The sequence below is a fragment of the Henckelia pumila genome, chromosome 4 (assembly GCF_033568475.1).
Source record: "Henckelia pumila isolate YLH828 chromosome 4, ASM3356847v2, whole genome shotgun sequence".
Lineage (NCBI taxonomy): Eukaryota > Viridiplantae > Streptophyta > Magnoliopsida > Lamiales > Gesneriaceae > Henckelia > Henckelia pumila.
This window is the reverse complement of record NC_133123.1, coordinates 81,812,412-81,835,157: the sequence shown is the minus strand read 5'-3', so window position 1 is coordinate 81,835,157 and position 22,746 is coordinate 81,812,412.

Genomic DNA, 22,746 nt, shown 5'->3' with positions numbered 1-22,746 from the left:
AAGTTTGTCAATTGGACTCCATGTTCTCACTAAGGAAAAAGTTTCCCGTTTTCACTAGAGGGTAGTGAAATCGTTAAAATAGTGGGAGTGAGATTCATAAAATTAAATTCGCCTATTTTATGTCTTAGTAAATTGCTTAAACAATCATTGATATATGTCTGTTTTTCTTTTCAGTATTTCATACAATGAATTCGCGTAATCCATTATTCTCGATCCTCGAACAAAACAAGTTGACTGGCGCAAACTATACGGAATGGTTCCGGAAGTTGAAGATTGTCTTGACTTCGGAGAAGATGCTCTACGTGTTAGAGAAATCACCTCCGAAGGAAGCACCAGCTGACGTAAGTCCGGAGGAATTGGCCAAACTTGATGCATGGTGGGACCATGACATCAAGACCAAATGCTATATGCAAGCCTCGATGTCTGATGAACTCCAGAGGCGATTTGAGGACACCGTGAATGCTGCTGACATTCACGCTCAACTCAAGGAACTTTTTGGGGCTCAATCGAGGGCTGAAAGGTTCGCTACTGTTAAGGAGCTAATGACGTGTCGCATGCGTGAAGGGACTTCGGTCCGTGATCATGGGGTACGAGTGATTTGGCTCATACAAAAGTTAGCGACCCTTGATTTGGTGTTGGAGCATGAACTCAACGTGGATTTACTGCTTCTGTCTCTTCCTTCTTCGTTTGACGGATTTGTGGTAAATTTTAATATGAACAAGATAGAGGCCACCCTTGAAGAGATGGTCAATATGCTTGTGACATATGAATCCACACTTAAGAAGGATAAGCCAGCTTTCTTGGTGGGCTCCTCATCTTCTGCTAAGAAGGGGCCAAGTATGAAGGGCAAGAAACGTTCTGCCCCACCCAAGAAAGTCGAGCCCGAGAAGAAGCACAAGACAAAGGCTTCAAAAATGGAAAAATCCAAGGATGTTTGCCATTACTGCAAGAAGCCGGGTCATTGGAAGCGCAACTGCAAGGAATATCTAGAGCAGTTGGGAACTGCAAAGGGTATGTTCTATATTGAAATAAACATTTCACTTAATACTACTTCTTGGGTATTGGATACCGGATGTGGATCTCACATTTGCAATGATTTGCAGGTGATGACAAGAAGTCGCAGGCTTAGAATGGGTGAGACCCAGCTGAGGCTCGGGAATGGTTCCAGAGTTGAAGCTACGGCCATTGGAGATGTTTGTTTAACTTTGCAGAATGGTTTTAAGTTATTATTAAGAGATGTTTTATTTGTTCCGGATTTAATTAAAAACATTATTTCTGTTTCTATGCTAGATAGAGATGGTTATTCTTGCAATTTTGTGAATGGGATTTGCAATATTTACAAGAATGAATGTTTGATTGGAAATGGACAACTTGAAAACGATCTATACAACTTAAAACCAAAAGACGTTCCAATAAATTATATTGATAAACCGGCGACAACAAACAAAAGGAAAATCGATAGTCAAAACCCGGCAAACCTTTGGCACGCTAGACTAGGTCATATTTCCTCAAGGAGGATGAACAAGCTAGTGGGAGAGGGCATGTTTGATATGTCTGATATTAACTCTCTACCTACTTGTGAATCCTGCCTAAAGGGGAAAATGACTAAATCTCTTTTTAAGGGGAAACCTGATCGTAGTCAAAATCTGTTGGATTTGATCCATACAGATGTTTGTGGTCCATTTAGAGTTGGGACTCAATATGGCCACACCTACTTCATTACCTTTACTGATGATTATTCAAGGTATGGGTATTTATATTTAATGAAATATAAGTCTGAAGCATTTGAAAAGTTCAAAGAATTCAAGGCTGAAGTAGAAAACAAGCTAGGTAAAAGTATTAAAGCACTTCGATCGGATCGAGGTGGAGAATACTTGAGTACCGAGTTTTTGGACTATCTGAAAGAGAATGGGATTCTCTCTCAGTGGACTCCTCCTATGACACCACTGCTGAATGGTGTATCGGAGCGTCGTAATCGAACTTTGTTGGACATGGTTCGATCCATGATGAGCTTCACTGAGCTTCCACCTTCGTTTTGGGGCTATGCGCTTGAAACGGCGGTATTGTTGTTGAACAACGTCCACACTAAAGCAGTGGACAAAACACCATACGAGTTATGGAATGGCAAAGCTCCTAAGTATTCGTACTTGAGGATTTGGGGATGTCCTGCTTACGTGAAGCGGACAGTGGGAGATAAGTTGGATAGTCGATCCAGCTTATGTTATTTTGTAGGGTATCCGAAGAATTCAATCGGATATTATTTCTATTATCCTGCTGAAACAAAGGTGTTTGTTTCTAGGAATGCCACCTTCTTGGAGAAGGAGTTCTTATTGGATAAGAAAGGCGAGATGATGGAACTCGAAGAAGTTCGAGAAGAACCCGAAATACAAAATAACGATCCTACGCCTCAGGAACCATTACTGGACACGCCTGAACCTAGAAGATCCGAGAGAACTTCTAGACCTCCTGTTCGATATGGTCTTCTTCTTGAAGGGGATCAAGATGAACCCGACATTGGATGTGATCCAAGAAACTTCAAGGAAGCAATTTCTGATGCGGATTCAAATTTATGGCTTGAAGCTATGCAGTCTGAATTGGATTCAATGCATACAAACCAATTTTGGTCTTTAGTAGATCCTCCTGATGGAATTGTTCCAATAGGGTGTAAATGGATCTACAAGAGAAAGCTTGGGCCTGATGGTAAGGTATTGACCTACAAGGCGCGATTGGTGGCGAAAGGTTACACTCAAAGACAAGGAGTTGACTATGATGAAACTTTTTCACCAATTGCAATGTTCAAGTCCATAAGAATCCTTATTGTCATAGCTGCATGGTATGACTATGAGATATGGCAAATGGATGTGAAGACTGCTTTTCTTAATGGAGACATTAAGGAAGAAATCTATATGAAGCAGCCAGAGGGGTTCACATCCATGGGAAGCGAGCATAAGGTATGCAAGCTTCAGAGATCAATTTATGGTCTAAAACAAGCATCAAGAAGTTGGAACCAGAAATTTGATGAAACAATAAAAGATTTTGGTTTCATCAAGAACCCGGAGGAACCGTGCGTGTACAAGAAAGTAGTTAAGGATGCTGTGACATTCTTAGTACTTTATGTTGATGACATCCTACTCATTGGGAATGATGTAGGGATGTTGCAGTCAACAAAGATATGGTTATCAGGTAGATTCTCGATGAAGGATTTGGGTGAGGCATCCTACATTCTTGGGATACAGATCTATAGAGATAGATCTAAGAGAATGATAGGACTCACTCAATTAACCTACATCGACACCATATTGAAACGGTTTTCAATGGATGGGTCCAAGAGAGGACATCTACCCATGTGTCATGGAGTTTCTTTATCCAAGTCTATGTGTCCCAAGACTGATGCAGAGATAGAGAATATGACACATGTACCATATGCGTCAGCTATAGGTAGTATCATGTATGGGATGATATCTACCAGACCGGATGTAGCATTTGCTCTGAGTGTCACGAGCAGATATCAGGCTAATCCTGGTCAAATGCATTGGAAAGCCGTGAAGGACATTCTTAAGTACTTACGAAGGACTAAGAATATGTTCATGGTATATGGAGGACGAGATCTGAAATTGGAAGGCTATACCGACTCTAGCTTCCAAAGTGACATGGATGACTCGAAGTCAACCTCTGGATTTGTGTTCATGCTCAATGGCGGTGCTGTCTCTTGGAAGAGTTCCAAGAAGGACACCACAGCGGATTCCACCACTGAGGCTGAATACATTGCAGCATCAGATGCTGCTAAAGAGGCCGTTTGGATGAGGAAGTTCGTCCAAGAGTTGGGCGTCATTCCTGAATTTGTTGGTCCAGTCCCGGTGTACTGTGACAACACGGGTGCCGTTGCTCAAGCAAAGGAACCAAGGTCTCATCAAAGATCCAAACACGTACTGAGAAAATACCACATCATCCGGGAGATTGTGGAAAGAGGAGACATCACTGTCGAACGAGTGGCCTCTGCAGACAATATCGCTGATCCGCTTACTAAGCCCTTGCCAGGACCATTGTTTGACAAACATCGCGAAGCAATGGGTCTACGTAGTATGACTAGTTGGCTATAGGGCAAGTGGGAGATTGAAAGAGTGGGTGCCCAGTGAGCCAACTTGTGGCTATGGGCTTTGATGACTCTTTGTACAAACGATCTTTTGTTTAATATAATCTACACTTTTATTAATGGCAATGACTTTATCTTTCTTCATATTGTTATATTATGATATACTATTGTTGTTTTGATAAAGACCTTGAATATACTATAGTGTATGTAAGATGTGGTAGAACATGGGGATGTCTATCATGAAATACATCTTATAGTCACTGTATATTCTAAACTGTTCCTAGTCGATTGAGCCGTCCGATAATAAGGATAAGGATCGCTCGAGTTTGAGACTAGCATTTGCGATGCGGAGTACCACGTTTCATTGGTAGGGAACATGGAGATGTTCGAAGCATGCAAATGGATATTCATAAGATGAATAATCGAACTACCTTATGCGGACTTTCCAAGTGGTTATCACTTATCGAGTGGATAAAGTCCGCGGTTTTGGTTGTACACCATTAGTCCTTACTACTTGAAACATCATGGAGACTCTATATGCTAGTACTGTGCTTTGACTCGTTTACCGACTCTATGGGGGTCATCAGGTGTCGGGATTGGGTACAGTTACAACACATATAGGAGTCGATGCATTGTTGTCAAGGATTCACCACATACTTGCGAGTGTGGATATCCTATGCGATCTGAGGAGATATTAGTGTGACGAATCTCTGGCCAGAGTACTTGATGTGATTTAAGAAATGGTTTCTTAGTAGCACATGCGATGTCACTAATTTGATCTTCAAGATGTATTGCATAGTTATCGAATCTTGAGCGACTCTCGATATACCAATGGTTGTTGATTCGATCGGGATATATGGATGAAGGGACCGTACTGTACGCTAACCAAAATCTACTGGTTCTTGTAGGCACTATCAGTGATACCTAGGGAATCATGGGGCGATGTTGCTAGGCGCTTTACCATGATTCGTTGGGCAAGTCGGAAATCGTTGTTCCAAGTCACAAGGAGTTGTGAGCCCACGGCTAGCTGTATCCCTGAACCATTGAGGGTCACACAGTGTAATGGAGTTTTTAATCCCCGTTGAGATAGTTAAATTTAAAGAGTTAAATTTAATGAATAAAGAAGTTGGACTTCTTAAATAAGAGTAAGGGAGTAGGATTTCCTAAAATGACATGGGGATGTACATTTTTGGAAACCACTGAATTCGGATTCAGAAAAATTTATCTTGACTTTAAAATGTGCAGAAATGGTTTCTGTGCACATTGGTAAAATCGGTTTATAAATTGGAGTCAGGATGAATTTTATATTAATTTCTGAACATGCGGGCTTTGCTTGTCGGGCCTCAACTTATGACTAATGGGCCCTAAGGTGTTAGTGGCCTGCATTATAAATAAGTTATTGCAGTACAGAAATTACAGACAACTGGTCATAATTTTGAGAGAAAAATTTCGAAACCCTAGCCTCTTCTCAAGAATATTTCGGCCGACCCCTCCCTCTCTCTGTCAGAGAAATTCCGGTCTGTGATTTTGAATTGCAGTCTGGAATAAGCGAATCAAATTCGTTATTCTCTTCGCAGAAAACTTCTGATAGATTTTCTAGTGCAATCTATCAGAGGGATTAAACCTCCATTCGTGGACCTGATTGAAGGAGTTCATCGGTTCCAGGGAGAGACAACAAGAGCAGAGAAATCTGTTGGAGTCCAATAATCTCGATTCGAGATTGAAGGTAAAATTTAATAATTGTTATTTAAATTTTACACACACTTATAATTTAATCGTTGAACGGTTGATACCCACAATATGGAATTGTTCCATAATAAAATTTTTAAACTTCCGCTGCACCGGGTATCAATCGTGATTGATCTGAACGCCAGTTTTCCAACACGAGAGACACCAATCGTAGAAAGAGACAAAGAACAAAGCTTCCGACTAAGAGCGTCTGAGGCTGCATTCGACTTCCCAGGGTAATACTTGATCTCACAGTCGAAGTCCTTAAGCAAATCCATCCATCTCCTCTATCTCATATTCAGCTCGGACTGGGAAAACAAGTATTTCAGGCTCTTGTGGTCAGAAAATATCTCAAACGACTCGCCATACAGGTAATGGCCCAAGTCTTCAAAGCAAACATGATTGCAGCTAGCTCGAGATCATGGATCGGATAACGAGTCTCGTGAGGCTTTAGCTGCCTCGAAGAATAAGCTATGACGTGCTTCCTCTGCATGAGAATGCATCCAAGACCACGGTGAGAAGCATCACAGTACACAGAGAAACCTCCAGTACCTGATGGAATAGACAAGATCGGAGCGCTGGTCAATCTCTTCTTCAGCTCAAAGAAACTAGCCTCACACTGATCGAACCAAACAAACGGTGCATTCTTCTAGGTCAACTGAGCAATCGGCTTTGCAATGGAAGAGAATCCCTCGATAAATCGGCGATAATACCCCGCTAAACCCATGAAGCTTCGGATTTCTGGTACTGATGTCGGTCTCTGCCAATTCATAACTGTTTCGATCTTATTGGGGTCCACAGATATTCCATCTCCCGATACAATGTGGCCTAAGAAAACCACTCGGTCCAACCAAAACTCGCACTTTGATAGCTTAGCATAAAACTGTTCGGATCGCAAGGTCTGCAATACGATTCTCAAATGCTCGGCATGATCAAAACGGTACTTAGAATAGATCAGAATGTCGTCAATGAAGATTATGACGAACTCGTCCAAATACCACTGAAAGATGCGATTCATCAGGCCCATAAACACTGCTGGAGCATTGGTCAAACCAAAAGGCATGACTAAAAACTCGAAGTGCCCATATCTGGTTTTGAAAGCTGTATTAGGCACATCCTCGTCATGAACTCTCAGCTGATGGCACCCTGATCTCAGATCTATCTTCGAGTACACTGAAGAACCTTGCAGTTGATCAAAAAGGTCATCAATTCTCGGAAGAGGATACTTGTTCTTAACCATCGCTTGATTCAACTGGCGGTAGTCGATGCAAAGTCGCATAGAACCGTCTTTCTTCCTCACGAAAAGTACTGGAGCACCCCAAGGCGATACGCTAGGTCGGATGTATCCCTTGGCAATCAAATATTCCAACTGCTCCTTCAACTCATTCAATTCTAATGGAGCCATCCGATAAGGTGCTTTCGAGATAGGCTGAGTACTTGGCGCAAGATCAATGCTAAATTCGATATCTCGAATAGGCGGCAAACTAGGAATCTCATCTTGAAACACATCCGAAAACTCGCTAACCACCGGTATCTCAGACAACTTAGGGCTAAACTTCTGAATATCCAAAGCATAAATGAAGAATCCCTCTGCTCCTTTCTGTAGTAAACGAGACATGGTTAACACAGAAATCAAAGGAATTTTGGATCGAGAACCATTACCGAAAAACTTCAAATCATCTGCCATCTCAGGCCTGAAACGAACAAATTTCGGAAAGCAATCTACTGTCGCCCTATACTTGGTTAGGGCACCAATCCCAATGATGCAATCAAAATCAGATAATCCAAGTACGATGCAGTCAATCTCAATCGAATTCCCTTCGGATTCTATCACACAATTTCGGACCATTCTCACCGAAATAATTCCTCCACCCAAAGGTGAAGTAATAGCAACAACATCAGATAATGGCTCAGCAATTAAATCATGCATCACGACAAATCTTTCAGAAATAAAACAGTGAGAAGCACCTGTATCAAACAACACAAACGCAGGATAACCAAAGATCGAACAATTACCTGTTATCACATCATTTGGTGCTGCATTGGCTTGATCTTCTGTCAAGGCAAACACCCTCGCCTGTTGTCATGGAGGTTGGTTCTGGTTCTGATTACCTCCCTGATGATTCTGTTGCTGAGGCGGAAAGGAATGGAATGCAGAAGCTGATCTCTCGGGCTGAGCTGGCGGTCGAGAAGAACTGCCGCTCTGAGCTCTATCGGATCCTCGCTGAGGACATACTCTAGCAAAATGACCTGGCTGCTGGCAGATGTTGCAACTACCAAACATGCCTCGACACTGATCACTCGGATGACGTCCTACACACTTGCTGCAAGAAACTCCAGAAAACCCTGAACTCTGTCCAGAACTGAACTGACTAGAACCACTGGAACTCGATGAGTTGCTCCCTGACTTCTTGAAATTCTTCCCCTTCGGCCGATACTGATCTCACCTGTTTCTACTACTGTTGCCTCCATCAACCCTCTGAGACTGATTCGACTGCGGAGAAGGTTGGTACTGATACTTAGACTGCTGAGGCTGAAACTGAACAGGCTGATTCTGAAAGGACCTCTGTTGCGGCTGTGGAGCTACCAGATTACCTCGTTGCATCAAGAATCCGGCTTCGGCTCCCTTTGCCTGATCCATAGCATCTGCGAAGTTGTTGGGTCTTCCGGTATTGACCAAGGTAAAAAGCTCAGGATTCAAGCCATTTATGAAATGGTCGGCCTTGGCTTCCTCATTATCTGCAACGTGAGGTGCAAACCTCAAGAGACTGTCAAATCTGCTCACATAGACCTCAATACTCAAGTTTCCGTGTTTCAGATTCGCAAATTTGGCACCCTTTTCCTTTTGATACGAGACAGGAAAGAAACGCTTGTAGAACTCGGCCTTGAACAAACTCCAAGTGATAACGGTGCCTCGATTCTCGTTGGCCCTCTTGGTCGTGGTCCACCAATTCTTGGCAACACCCTGTAACTGATGACTGACTAACCTGATTCTGCGGTCATCGTTATAGTTGAGGGAATCAAAGAGCTCATCCATTTCATCTAGCCAACTTTCACAAGCAACAAAGTTCTCGGTACCCGATAGATTAGGCGGTCGGAAAGATCGAAACCTCTTCAGAAGAGTCTCCATCAAGGTTGCAGTTGCATCAAACTGATCCACTCCTGTACTATCCTGATCATTCGGAGGAGTTATCACTGGCGGCGGATTCTCAGTAGAAGGAGGAGTCAAAGGTGGTTGATTCCTTCTCAAAGATCGTCGAGGTTCCATCTGATATCAAGGGTTAGGACACAATATCTCAAACTCAATCTCAATCTCAACCTCAAAACCTCGGTATTCAAAACTCTGCTCTGAGAACTCAAGAATCTCAACGATATACAATGACAGATATATATCACATAATTCATGCTTTATAAATTAAACCACAACTCATGTAATTCAATTAATCCAAGAATCAATAAAGCATGCTCGCACATATTTAAAATAATCGTTTAAATAAATCAATCACATGCGAGAATTCAATTCATGCGGACTCAATCTACCCCACTCACTCTAGTTCGACTCCAAGAATCTTATCGCTTTGATACCACTTAATGTGAGACCCCGTTTCTAATCCTCTAATAACGAATAATTAAACAAAATCGAACACGAGCGCGTTTTTATTTTTTTTTATAAAAGGTCGCGCGGGCGCGCCTCCCTAGGCACGGGCGCGTATAGCCCCTGCCCTGGGCGCGCCTCCCTAGGCACGGGCGCGCATGGCGTCCTACCCGGGGAGGTGCAGGGCGCGCGGGCGCGCATAGCCTGCTGAATTCGCTTCCAAAAAGACCTCAAAAGTGTAAAATAACACCCGGAAAGGTTCCGACATGATCCAACTAATGATTCAACAATCATAAGATATTCAAAATACAAAAGGAGAGTAGATCATGCAATAGACTAAGTTCTTCCAAATTACAACATGTCGAGTTCTAAGAAGGAGTTCAAACGACTCAACAAAACTCAAAATAGATCATTCGACTCGACCCTACAACACGGTGTCTCACGTCTATCGTCACACCCCGAGCTAACCCAAATGACTTGGTCCAGCTCCTGATCCTCTTGTTACCAAGTACACATACAAACAAAGACAACAGCCGGATAAACCGGTTAGAAATATAATTTCTAAGTAAAAGAGACAGGCATGCAATATCAAGTAAACACCTCAATCGAAATGTGTCAACATAAATCATAACATCGAAATGATATTGAATGAATGCATTGATTTAAAAGTCGAGATTATCAAGTCAGATAATCATAAAATCGATCGGTACTCGGTTGGGATCCCAGGGTCAAGTCTTCACGACAACTCACCTATGCACCATTTTGCGGTGGAAGTCGATCAACTCGATCCACTAGACTTTAAAGCAACTATAAGAAGTATTCTGGCAATTGGAAAAACTCGAAATCCAAAGCCACTTCGATATAGCTCTCTAAAATGTCTCATTTCAAAACGAATCGAAAGTCGGCTCAATATGAATGCAAGTGCATCAATAACTAAATCAAGTTCACGCAAGCAAATAAACAAGCGGTATGTGATTTTCGGGAACTCGAGAATAAGTCGATCTCGAGTATTCGTTCCCATTCATTTCAATGTCGACTTTTACCTTTTCTCGAGGCTTCAAGAAAACCTGTCAAACAAAAATAACTGGGTTCAAAATCTATTCGGCTTACAGACTCAAAGTCGACAAAACTAATCATATACCGTCTTAAAACTTCAATCGACAACTAAGCCTCCAAAACTTTAACTTCGAATCCTTCAAACAACTGTCAAAACAACGGATGCGGATTCAATAACAATCTCAATAATTCAAATAACTCGAAATCAAACCAAAATAACAGAACCGGTAGTCCAAAATCGATAACTCAAACTCGATTTCGACGGCATAACGGCTATAAACTAACTATCCGGAAAAATACAAACCATCCAACAACATCACAATAACTCAATCATCAACACAATCCATCAAAACAACTCAAATCCAACCTCAATCAAAATCACCATTTTCAAAAATAACTCCAAAAATTCATATAAAATCCAAACTTCGTTCTTTTTCCAAACCGAATTCGAATACACGATCTATACTAGCTCAAGAACGACATACTCCAAAATTATCAATTTCTGACAACCCAACGAAATCGAAGTTCAAGAGATCGAAGAAAAACTTACGTCTAAACGAAGCCCTCGTCGCGGTGATCATGAATCTCAACTCGGAATGAAAATCTAACGGTCGGATCGAGCAAATCGGGGAAAGGAAGAGCTTGAGAAATCGATTCCCATGGCTTCCTGCTTCAGTACATACGAATGGAGAGGGAAGGAAGGAGAGAAATGATGTGATGTGATGGGGAGGCAAGTTGCCTTAGGATAATATATATAAAATCTATCTTTTGCATTTCAGTCCTTTATTTATCCAAAGTTGCAAACTAACCCCTGCGAGATATTAAAAGGATCCTTAAATACTGAAAACTCTGATTATCTCGATTAAACGCAATTAATATAAAATCGGGGCATTACATGACTACTCGATCAATCTCCGGAATTAGGTCCACAAACAGAAAACTGAAACCCTCTGATTAATTGCACTAGAAATCAATCAGATGTTTATCGTAGAGATTAAACAGATTTGATCTGTCAATTCAGAATGTAATTTTTCATAAAAATCACAGACTGAATTCTCTCAAAAAGGGAGAGAGGATTTTTGAAAAACCCTCTTTTAATTTTGTGTGATTTTCGAAAACTCAAGGTTGGAATCTATGTTATTTTCGAAAATTACACTTATATATATATATAATTTCTAGACTAAATTAAGTTATATCTCTATTAGGACACTAACTCCTTAGGGCCCATAATCCATAACTTAAGCCCAACAAGCCAAGCCTGTTATTATAGAAATTAATATAAATTCATCATGACTCCGATTGATAAACTGATTTCACCAATGTGCACAGAAACCATTTCTGCACCTTTTAAAGTCAAGATAATTTTTTTTAATCCGAATTCAGTGATTTCCGAAAATGTCCATCCCTATGTCATTTTAGGAAATTCCACTCCCTTTAGTTAAGAAGTCCAACTTCTCTTTCATTAAATTTAACTCTTTAAATTTAACTATCTCAACGGGGATTAGTAATCCATTACTTGTGTGACCCTCAATGGTTCAGGGATACAGCTAGCCGTGGGCTCACAACTCCTTGTGACTCGGAACAACAATTTTCGACTTACCCATCGAATCATGGTAAGAGCGCCTAGCAACATCGCCCCATGATTCCCTAGGTATCAGTGATAGTGTCTGCAAGAACCAATAGGGTTTGGTTAGCGTGTAGTACGGTCCCTTCATCCAAATATCCCGATCGAATCAACAACCATTGGTACGTCGAGAGTCGTTCGAGATTCGATAACTATGCAATGCATATTGAAGATCAAATAGTGACATCGCATGTGCTACTAGGAAACCAAGTAACCTAAATCACATCGAGTACTCTGGCCAGAGATTTGTCACACTAATATCTCCTCAGATCACATAGGATATCCACACTTGCAAGCGTGTGGTGAATCCTTGACAACAAAGCATCGACTCCTATATGTGTCGTAACTGTACCCAATCCTGACACCCAATAGAGTCGGTAAACGAGTCAAAGTACAATACTAGCTTACAGAGTCTCCACGATGTTTCAAGTAATAAGGACTAATTGTGTACAACCAAAACCGCGGACTTATCCACTCAATTAATAAAAACCATTTGGAAAATCCGAATAGGTTAGTTTGATCATTCATCATATTAATATCCATTTGCATGTTTTGAACATCTCTATGTTCCATACCAATGAAATGTGGTACTTGTTGGAACACGCGTTCTCTGATCACACGGATGTGATACTCGGAGAAGCGGAAGTTTAAAAAATTTTATTTTTTCGATATGGAACGATTCCATATCGTGGGTATCAAATCCTAACGATTAAAATCTTGCAAGTAAAAATATAAATTCACAATTAAATATTTTTACCTCTTCAAGCTAAGGCTTGATTATGGACTCCATAATCTGCTCTTCTTGTAAATCCCGGGAACCGATGACTTGCTCGATCAATCTCCGAAATTAGGTCCACGAATAGAAAACAAAAACCCTCTGATTGATTGCACTAGAAATCAATCAGATGTTTATCGTAGAGAATAAACAGATTGATCTGTTAATTCAAAAAGTGATTTTTCAGAAAAATCACAGACCGAATTTTCTCAAAAGGGAGTAGAGGATTTTCGAAAAATCCCCTTGAAAATATTTGTGTGTAATTCGAAAATTGCAAGAAGAAAAAGTCATAATTTTTGAACCCTACACATGTATTTATATATAATTTCTAGACTGGATTAAGTTATAATTGTATTAGGACACTAACTCCTTAGGGCCCACAATCCATAACTTAAGCCCAACAAGCCAAGCCTGTTATTATAGAAATTAATATAAAATTCATCATGACTCCGATTGATAAACCGATTTCACCAATGTGCACAGAAACCATTTCTTCACCTTTTAAAGTCAAGATAATTTTTCTGAATCCGAATTCAGTGATTTCCAAAAATGTCCATCCCTATGTCATTTTAGGAAATTCCACTCCCTTTAGTTAAGAAGTCCAACTTCTCTTTCGTTAAATTTAACTCTTTAAATTTAACTGTCTCAACGGGGTTTAGTAATCCATTACTTGTGTGACCCTCAATGGTTCAGGGATACAGCTAGCCGTGGGCTCACAACTCCTTGTGACTCGAAACAACGATTTCCGACTTGCCCAACGAATCATGGTAAGAGCGTCTAGCAACATCGCCCCATGATTCCTTATCCTTATTAGCGGACCAATGAAACGTGGTACTTGGCATCACAAATGCTAGTCTCAATCTCGAGCGATCCTTATCCTTATTAGCGGACGGCTCAATTGACTAGGAACTGTTTAGAATATACAGTGACTATAAGATGTGTTTCATAATAGTGATCTCTCTTTATTCAATATCTCATCTTACTTACACTATAGTATATTCAAGGTCTTTATCAAAACAACAATAGTATATCACAATATAACAATATGAAGAAAGACAAAGAAAATGCCATTAATGAATGTAAATTATATTAAACAAAGATTGTTTATACATAGAGTCATAAAAGCCCTTAGCCACAAGTTGGCTAACCGAGCACCCACTCTTTCAATCTCCCACTTGCCCTAAAGCCAACTAGTCATACTACGTAATCCCATTGCTTCGCGATGTTTGTCAAACAATGGTCCTGGCAAGGGCTTAGTAATTGGATCAGCGATATTGTCTGTAGAGGCCACTCTCTCGACAGTGATGTCTCCTCTTTCCACAATCTCCCGGATGATGTGGTATTTCCTCAGTACGTGTTTGGATCTTTGATGAGACCTTGGTTCCTTTGCCTGAGCAATGACATCAGTGTTGTCGCAGTACACCGAAACTGGACCAACAGCTTTAGGAATTACGCCCAACTCTTGGTCAAAATTCCTCATCCAAACGGCCTCTTTAGCAGCAGCTGATGCTGCAATGTATTCTGCCTCAGTGGTGGAATCCGCTGTGGTGTCCTGCTTGGAACTCTTCCAAGAGAGAGCACCGCCATTGAGTATGAATACAAATCCATAGGTTGACTTCGAGTCATCCACGTCACTTTGGAAGCTAGAGTCGGTATAGCCTTCCAATTTCAATTCTCTTCCTCCATAAACCATGAATATATTCTTAGTCCTTCTTAAGTACTTAAGAATATCCTTCATGGCTTTCCAATGCATTTGACCGGGGTTGGCCTGATATCTGCTCGTGACACTCAGAGCAAAGGCTACATCCGGTCTGGTAGATATCATCTCATACATAATACTACCTATGGCTGACGCATATGGTATGTGTGTAATTTTCTCTATCTCTTCGTCAGTCTTGGGACACATAGACTTGGAAAGAGAAACTCCATGACATATAGGTAGATGTCCTCTCTTGGACTCATCCATAGAAAACCTTTTCAATATGGTGTCGATGTAGGTTGCTTGAGTGAGTCCTATCATTCTCTTAGATCTATCTCTATAGATCTGTATCCCTAGAATATAGGAGGCCTCACCCAAATCCTTCATCGAGAATCTACCTGATAACCATATCTTTGTTGACTGTAACATCCCTACGTCATTCCCAATGAGTAGGATGTCATCAACATAAAGCACTAAGAATGTCACCGCATTCTTAACTACTTTCTTGTACACGCACGGTTCCTCCGGGTTTTTGATGAAACCAAAGTCCTTTATTGTTTCATCAAATTTTTGGTTCCAACTTCTTGATGCTTGTTTGAGACCATAAATTGATCTCTGAAGCTTGCATACCTTATTCTCGCTTCCCATGGATGTAAATCCCTCGGGCTGCATCATATAGATTTCTTCCTTAATGTTTCCATTAATAAATGCAGTCTTCACATCCATTTTCCATATCTCATAGTCATACCATGCTGCTATGGCAATAAGGATTCTTATGGACTTGAACATTGCGACTGGTGAAAAGGTTTCATCATAGTCAACTCCTTGTCTTTGAGTATAACCTTTTTCTACCAATCGTGCCTTGTATGTCAGTACCTTACCATTAGGCCTAGGTTTTCTCTTGTAGATCCATTTATACCTTATTGGAACAATTCCATCGGGAGGATCTACTAAAGACCAAACTTGATTTGTATGCATCGAGTCTATTTCTGAATGCATAGCTTGAAGACCATATCGAATAGGAGGTCTAGAAGTCCTCTCGGATCTCCTAGATGTAGGCGTGTCCACTGAAGGTTCTTGAGGTGTAGGATCGTTATTTTGTATCTCAGGTTCTTCTCGAATTTCTTCGAGTTCCATCATCTTGCCTTTCTTATCTAATAAAAACTCCTTCTCCATGAAGGTGGCATTTCTCGAAACAAACACTTTTGTTTCAGTAGGATGATAGAAATAATATCCAATTGAATTCTTTGGATATCCTACAAAATAACATAAGGTGGATCGACTATCCAACTTATCTCCCACTGTCTGCTTCACGTAAGCAGGACATCCCCAAATCCTCAAGTACGAATACTTAGGAGCTTTGCCATTCCATAACTCGTATGGAGTTTTATTCACTGCTTTGGTGTGAACATTGTTCAACAACAACACCGCCGTTTCAAGTTCATCGCCCCAAAACGAAGGAGGGAGCTCAGTGAAGCTCATCATAGATCGAACCATGTCCAACAAAGTTCGATTGCGACGCTCCGAGACACCATTCAGCTGAGGTGTCATAGGAGGAGTCTACTGAGAGAGAATCCCATTCTCTTTTAGATAGCTCAAAAACTCGGTACTTAAGTATTCTCCACCTCGATCTGATTGAAGTGCTTTAATACTTCTACCTTGTTTGTTTTCTACTTCAGCCTTGAATTCTTTGAACTTTTCAAATGATTCAGACTTATATTTCATTAAATATAAATACCCATACCTAGAATAATTATCAGTAAAGGTAATGAAGTAGGTGTGACCAAATTTAGTACTGATACTAAATGGTCCGCAAACATCTGTATGGATCAAATCCAACATATTTTGACTACGCTCAGGCTTCCCTTTGAAAGGAGATTTAGTCATTTTTCCTTTTAGGCAGGACTCACAAGTAGGTAGAGAATTAATATCAGACATATCAGACATGCCCTCTCCCACTAGCTTGTTCATCCTCCTTGAGGAAATATGACCTAGCTTAGCATGCCAAAGGTTTGCCGGGTTTTGACTATCGTTTTTCCTTTTATTTGTTGTTACCGGTTTATCAACATAATTAATTGGAACGTCTTTTAATTTTAAGTTATATAGATCGTTTTCAAATTGTCCATTTCCAATCAAACATTCATTCTTGTAAATAATGTTTTTTAACCAAATCTGGCACAAATAAAACATCTCTTAAAAATAACTTAAAATTGTTCTGCAAAACTAAATAAACGTCTCCCACTGCTTTGGCTTCAACTCTGGAACCATTTCCGAGCCTCAGCTGGGTCTCACCCATCCTAAGCTTACGACTTCTTGTCATCACCTGCAAATCATTGCAAATATGAGATCCACATCCGGTATCCAATACCCAAGAAGTAGTATTAAGTGAAACATTTATTTCAATGTAAAACATACCCTTTGCAGTTCGCAACTGCTCGAGTTATTCCTTGCAGTTACGTTTCCAATGATCGGGTTTCTTGCAGTGATGGAAAACATCTCCAGATATGTTCACGTTTGAAGCTTTTGTCTTGCCCTTCTTCTGTGGTACAATTTTCTTGGGTGGGGCAGAACGTTTCTTACCCTTTCCACTTGTCCCCTTCTTGGAGTAAGAAGAGGAGCCAACCAAGAGTACCGGTTTTTCCTTCTTTAATGTGGCCTCATAAGACACAAACATATTGACCATCTCCTCAAAGGTGGCCTCTATCTTTTTCATATTGAAGTTCGCCACAAATCCATCAAACGACGTAGGAAGTGAAATAAGCAACAAGTCCGCGTTTAGTTCATGCTCCAATGTCAAATCGAGTGTTACAACTTTTCAATGAGCCCAATCATGTGTAGCCCATGCTCACGAACCGAAGTCCCATCTCTCATGCGGCATGTTATAAGCTCTTTGACGGTGGCATACCTCTCCGACCTTGACTGAGCTCCAAAAAGTTCATTGAGGTGCTTGTGTATGTCAGCAACATTCACGGCATCCTCAAATCGCCTCTGGAGTTCATCAGACATTGAAGCTTGCATATAGGATATAGCCTTGATATCATGGTCCCACCATTGATCAAGTTTTGCCAATTCTTCCGGACTTATATTAGCCGGTGCTTCCTTTGGAGGATTCTTTTCTAACACGTAGAAAATTTTCTCCGAGTTTAGAACAATATTTAATTTACGGAACCATTCCGTATAGTTTGCGCCAGTCAATTTGTTTTGTTCGAGAATTTAGTATAGTGGATTTCGCGAATTCATTGTAATGAAATACTGAAAAGAAACAGATAATAATCAGTGATTGTTTAATTAATTTACTAAGACATAAAATATGGCGAGATTTAATTTTATGAATTTCACTCCCACTATTTCAACGATTTCACTACCCTCTAGTGAAAACGAGAAACTTGTTTCCTTAGTGGGAACATGGAGTCCAATTGACAAACTATAGTCCCGAATAATATCAGTCAACCATAATTTTCAAAAGTTAGAGCCCAATTGCTTCCAAAGCAACCCCCATATTTTTACCTCATGTCCAATAAGGGCCCAATAATATGACGCCGTTTAATGTGACATGTCAAGATGACCCATCAATATTAAGTTGTGATGGACGGTCGCCATGTGGATCCCCAATAATATGAGCCAATATCATGGGAGTTCCACCCAACTTACAATATGTGTCGATCCAATGTACAGCTTTTCGACGAAAGGCCCCCCCAATAATATGAGCTGGGTCGTGCCCGCGGGTAGCATCTCATACATTGATCATTGATGGAAGGTAGGAGCATTAAACAATATTTAAATTCCCTTTTGTTTATCTTGATATCAATTTTAAATCATATTTAAAATGAGGGATTTTTAATTTTGAAAATTGTCTCATCATGCAATATTTGTATGCTTGTGGGATTCATACAATTTAGTCTAAACATGCATACAACAATAATATCATATATTATTTAAAGGATGGTCGATCCCAATCATTAATCAACCCGTGGTTTCCAATCACGAGTCTAAGTCCAATCCTAGGTGATATGCAAGTATGCAATGCAATCCTATTACATTGAGCTTCCAATTTACATTTCTTCGGTATTTATTGTCTGCTGGGCCCACATTTGTCTTCAAATCTTTATCTCCCACTAAGTATAATAAATTTACAATAAATTTCGATGACAAGTAGGGGATACATATTTAAGGATGGAAACGGGCCATAAACCAGACCCACTTTTTATTACAAATGACAATTCAAATTGGGCCATAAACCAAGCCCATTAATAAAACCCAACAACAATAAAACCAAATGTAAACAACCTAACATACACCTATAATATTGGTCATGGCAATCGATCATCCTTTTATCCAATAATTAATTCAATAATTAAATAATTGGATAACATGCAATGACATCATAATTAAAAAGATAAAATCAAATTTTATCTTATCCTTTCAAAAGATCATATCTTATCATCAATTGTACCAAAATAATTAATTTTATAAAATCTAATTTAACGGATAAAATTTATAAATTTTCCAAAAATTCAAATTTATCCAAAAATCAATTTTAAAATTTTTTCGACTCAAAAAATTTGATCCGATGCCTCGTGGACCAATCAAAAACAATTTTCGATCGGACCAAAAACAAAAATTTCAAAAAATCCAAAAATCAAATTTTAAAATTTCCAGACTGCCCGGGACATTCCCGGGCAGCTCCGCCTCCACGTGGGACAGGGCTGCCCACGTGGAGGTGGGCAGCGATCAAATCGCTGCACCTGGGCAGCGACGTGCACTGCTGAGCGCTTAATTCGGTATCAACTAGCAAGTGCACTAGGTCAAATAATAGTAAAGTGGACAGAGAGTCCAAGTATCGATCCCACAAGGACTGTTGTCAATTCTCAAGAATTAATTATTTTACTTAATCTAGACAAAATAATAAAACAAGGGCTAAGAATTAACTAAAATTTAATTACTAAAATAAAATAAGAATTAAACTAGAAGAAGAATAAATTCAATTAAATGGAGACAACCAAGACACACGAAGGTACCAAACAAATCATGCAAACAAGTGGCAAATCCAGGATCCAGATTTAATCTTAAAATCACAGCGAATTATCCCATCTTGTTTAACAGTCTATTTCTAAAACATGTTAAACCTATTCAAGTTATGACGGATTAATTTTCATAATTCTAATCAAACATGAATGCATTCAATATTTGTGATATTTCAGTTTTCACCTAAAGCCGCATACTGAAACCGAATACTATTTCTAGTCGGTTTAACCATATGTCAATTATTGGAGTGATCGAAATCAATTCCTCCTCTGTCAACTTGGAATCAATTAACAAGCAAGTAAATAGTTGATCAGGTTATTCACAACACAGAATTTAAATCCAATAATCAATAATATTAACAAAAATCCAAAAATCCTAAATAAACATCCAAATATTCAACATAAAACTGTCTGGCCCAATCTCGCGGTCTTGGTTGAAGAAAAACTAATCAATAAACAAAAATATAGTTCAAACAAAAGTTTAATAATCTAAAGAAGAAAAGAAGAAAAACTCGAATGGAGCATTCTTCAATCTCCAAGCCTCCTAGCCGCTGTCTCTCTTATGCGATTCCAACCCCTTTTCACCTCTAACAATCTCCTATTTATATGTCTTTGAAAGCCCAAGAAATAAAGCTCAGAAAGTTGAAAGTTTTAATTCCCGAAAATTCTATTTTTTCTGATTCTGCGACATGCACGGACCCTGGATAAGGGTCCGTATCTAGGTCCGTGCATTAAACTGAAAACGCCGATTTTTTTACGAGGATGCACGGACCCTTATCCGGAACCATGCACGGGGTCCGTGCATACATCCTTGCTTGCGCGCAGTTTTCTTGAAAAGTTCATATCTTCAGTTCTAGCAATCAGATCGAGCTGAAATTTGGACAGTAGCTTCAAAACATCTGGAACTTAATTTTGAATGGTAAAGATTGGATTTGGAGATCTATAAACTTAAAAATTAATTTTTTACAAAGGCTTCTCCGTAATTTATTCTTCAAAAATCCATTTTTCTACAAAATTAACCGAGAGAGTGAAATACATACACATGCACTAAAACACATAAAAACACGAAAAAATAATATGAATGCACACAAAATAAAAATAAAAAAATCACGAACTAATGCATACAAAATGTACTTATCAACACCCCCATACTTAACTCTTGTTCGCCCTCGAGCAAGACATGCAAAAACAATATGCAAACAAAAACATAAGTAAGGATGATTCATAAATGTGCACAGCCTCCTAGAAGTTCAATCACAAAACAAAAAACACAGACATGCTCTCAACTTTTCATAATACGCTTTTGGTTTAACATGAACGTGTGTGTGTGAAATGTCATTCCGGTTTCATGCAACTTAGATCGAATTCGTCTCAAATCTGTTTAAGGACCTATGGCAAATCAATGCAAGTATCACAATCCAGCACTCCTTCATCCCAATAATCCCAAACAAGAGCATGCACTTTCTCGAGATTAATTACGCACCGCCGGATTTCGCACCCGGTTTTTCTTAAGCCCCAATAATTACCCGCAAACTTAGCTATAACTAAGATAGGATTCGAATTTCAATCCCCTCGTCTATAGCCCGGATGGAGCTACAATCCCATTTAGCCCGCAAACTTAGCTATGGAAGAATGATTAGGATTTCAATCATTTTCGAAGCCCGGATGGAATTAACTTTTTTTTTTTCCACAAAATTTTTTCAAAAAATTTTATAGGTACGCCCAAGATCATACATCCAATGTCTAACAATCATCAGGAATCCAAAGACACTATCATGATCAACAAACACCTATTGTCGTGCAATGGTCAAGCAAACACGAACTTCATCAATTACATCGCTACACTACACTAGTCGAACATGAAAGAGTGGGTGCCCGGTGAGCCATCTTGTGGCTAAGGGCTTTTATGACTCTATGTATAAATAATCTTTTGTTTAATATAATTTACACTTTTATAATGGCATTTACTTTATCTTTTATCATATTATTATGTTGTGACATACTATAAGATGTTTAGATGAAGACCTTGAATATACTATAGTGTATGTAAGATGTGGTAGCACATGGGGATGGCTATCATGAAACACATCTTAAAGTCACTGTATATTCTAAATAGTTCCTAGTCGATTGAGCCGTCCGTTAATAAGGATAAGGATCGCTCGAGACTGAGACTAGCATTTGCGATGCCGAGTACCACGTTCCATTGGTATGGAACATGGAGATGTTCAAAGCATGCAAATGGATATTCATATGATGAATGATCGAACTACCCTATCCGGACTTTCCAAGTGGTTATCACTTATCGAGTGGATAAAGTCCGCGGTTTTGGTTGTACACCATTAGTCCTTACTACTTGAAACATCATTGAGACTCTATATGCTAGTACTGTACTTTGACTCGTTTACCGACTCTATTGGGGTCATCGGGTGTCGGGATTGGGTACAGTTACGACACATATAGGAGTCGATGCTTTGTTGTCAAGGATTCACCACATACTTGCGAGTGTGGATATCCTATGCAATCTGAGTAGATGTTAGTGTGACGAATCTCTGGCCAGAGTACATGATGTGTTTTAAGAAATGATTTCTTAGTAGCACATGCGATGTCACTATTTGATCTTCAAGATGCATTGCATAGTTATCGAATCTCGAACGACTCTCGATTTACCAATGGTTGTTGATTCGATCGGGATATATAGATGAAGGGACCATACTGTACGCTAACCAAAATCTATTGGTTCTTGCAGGAACTATCAGTGATACTTAGGGAATCATGGGGCGATGTTGCTAGGCGCTCTTACCATGATTCGATGGGCAAGTCGGAAATTGTTGTTCCGAGTCACAAGGAGTTGTGAGCCCACGGCTAGCTGTATCCCTGAACCATTGAGGGTCACACAAGTAATGGATTTCTAATCCCCGTTGAGATAATTAAATTTAAAGAGTTAAATTTAGTGAATAAAGAAGTGGGACTTCTTATTTAAAAGTAGAGGGAGTAAGATTTCCTAAAATGACATAGTGATGGACATTTTTGGAAACCACTGAATTCGGATTCAGAAAATTTATCTTGACTTTAAAAGGTTTCTGTGCACATTGGTGAAATTGGTTTATCAATCTGAGTCACGATGAATTTTATATTAATTTCTGAACATGCGG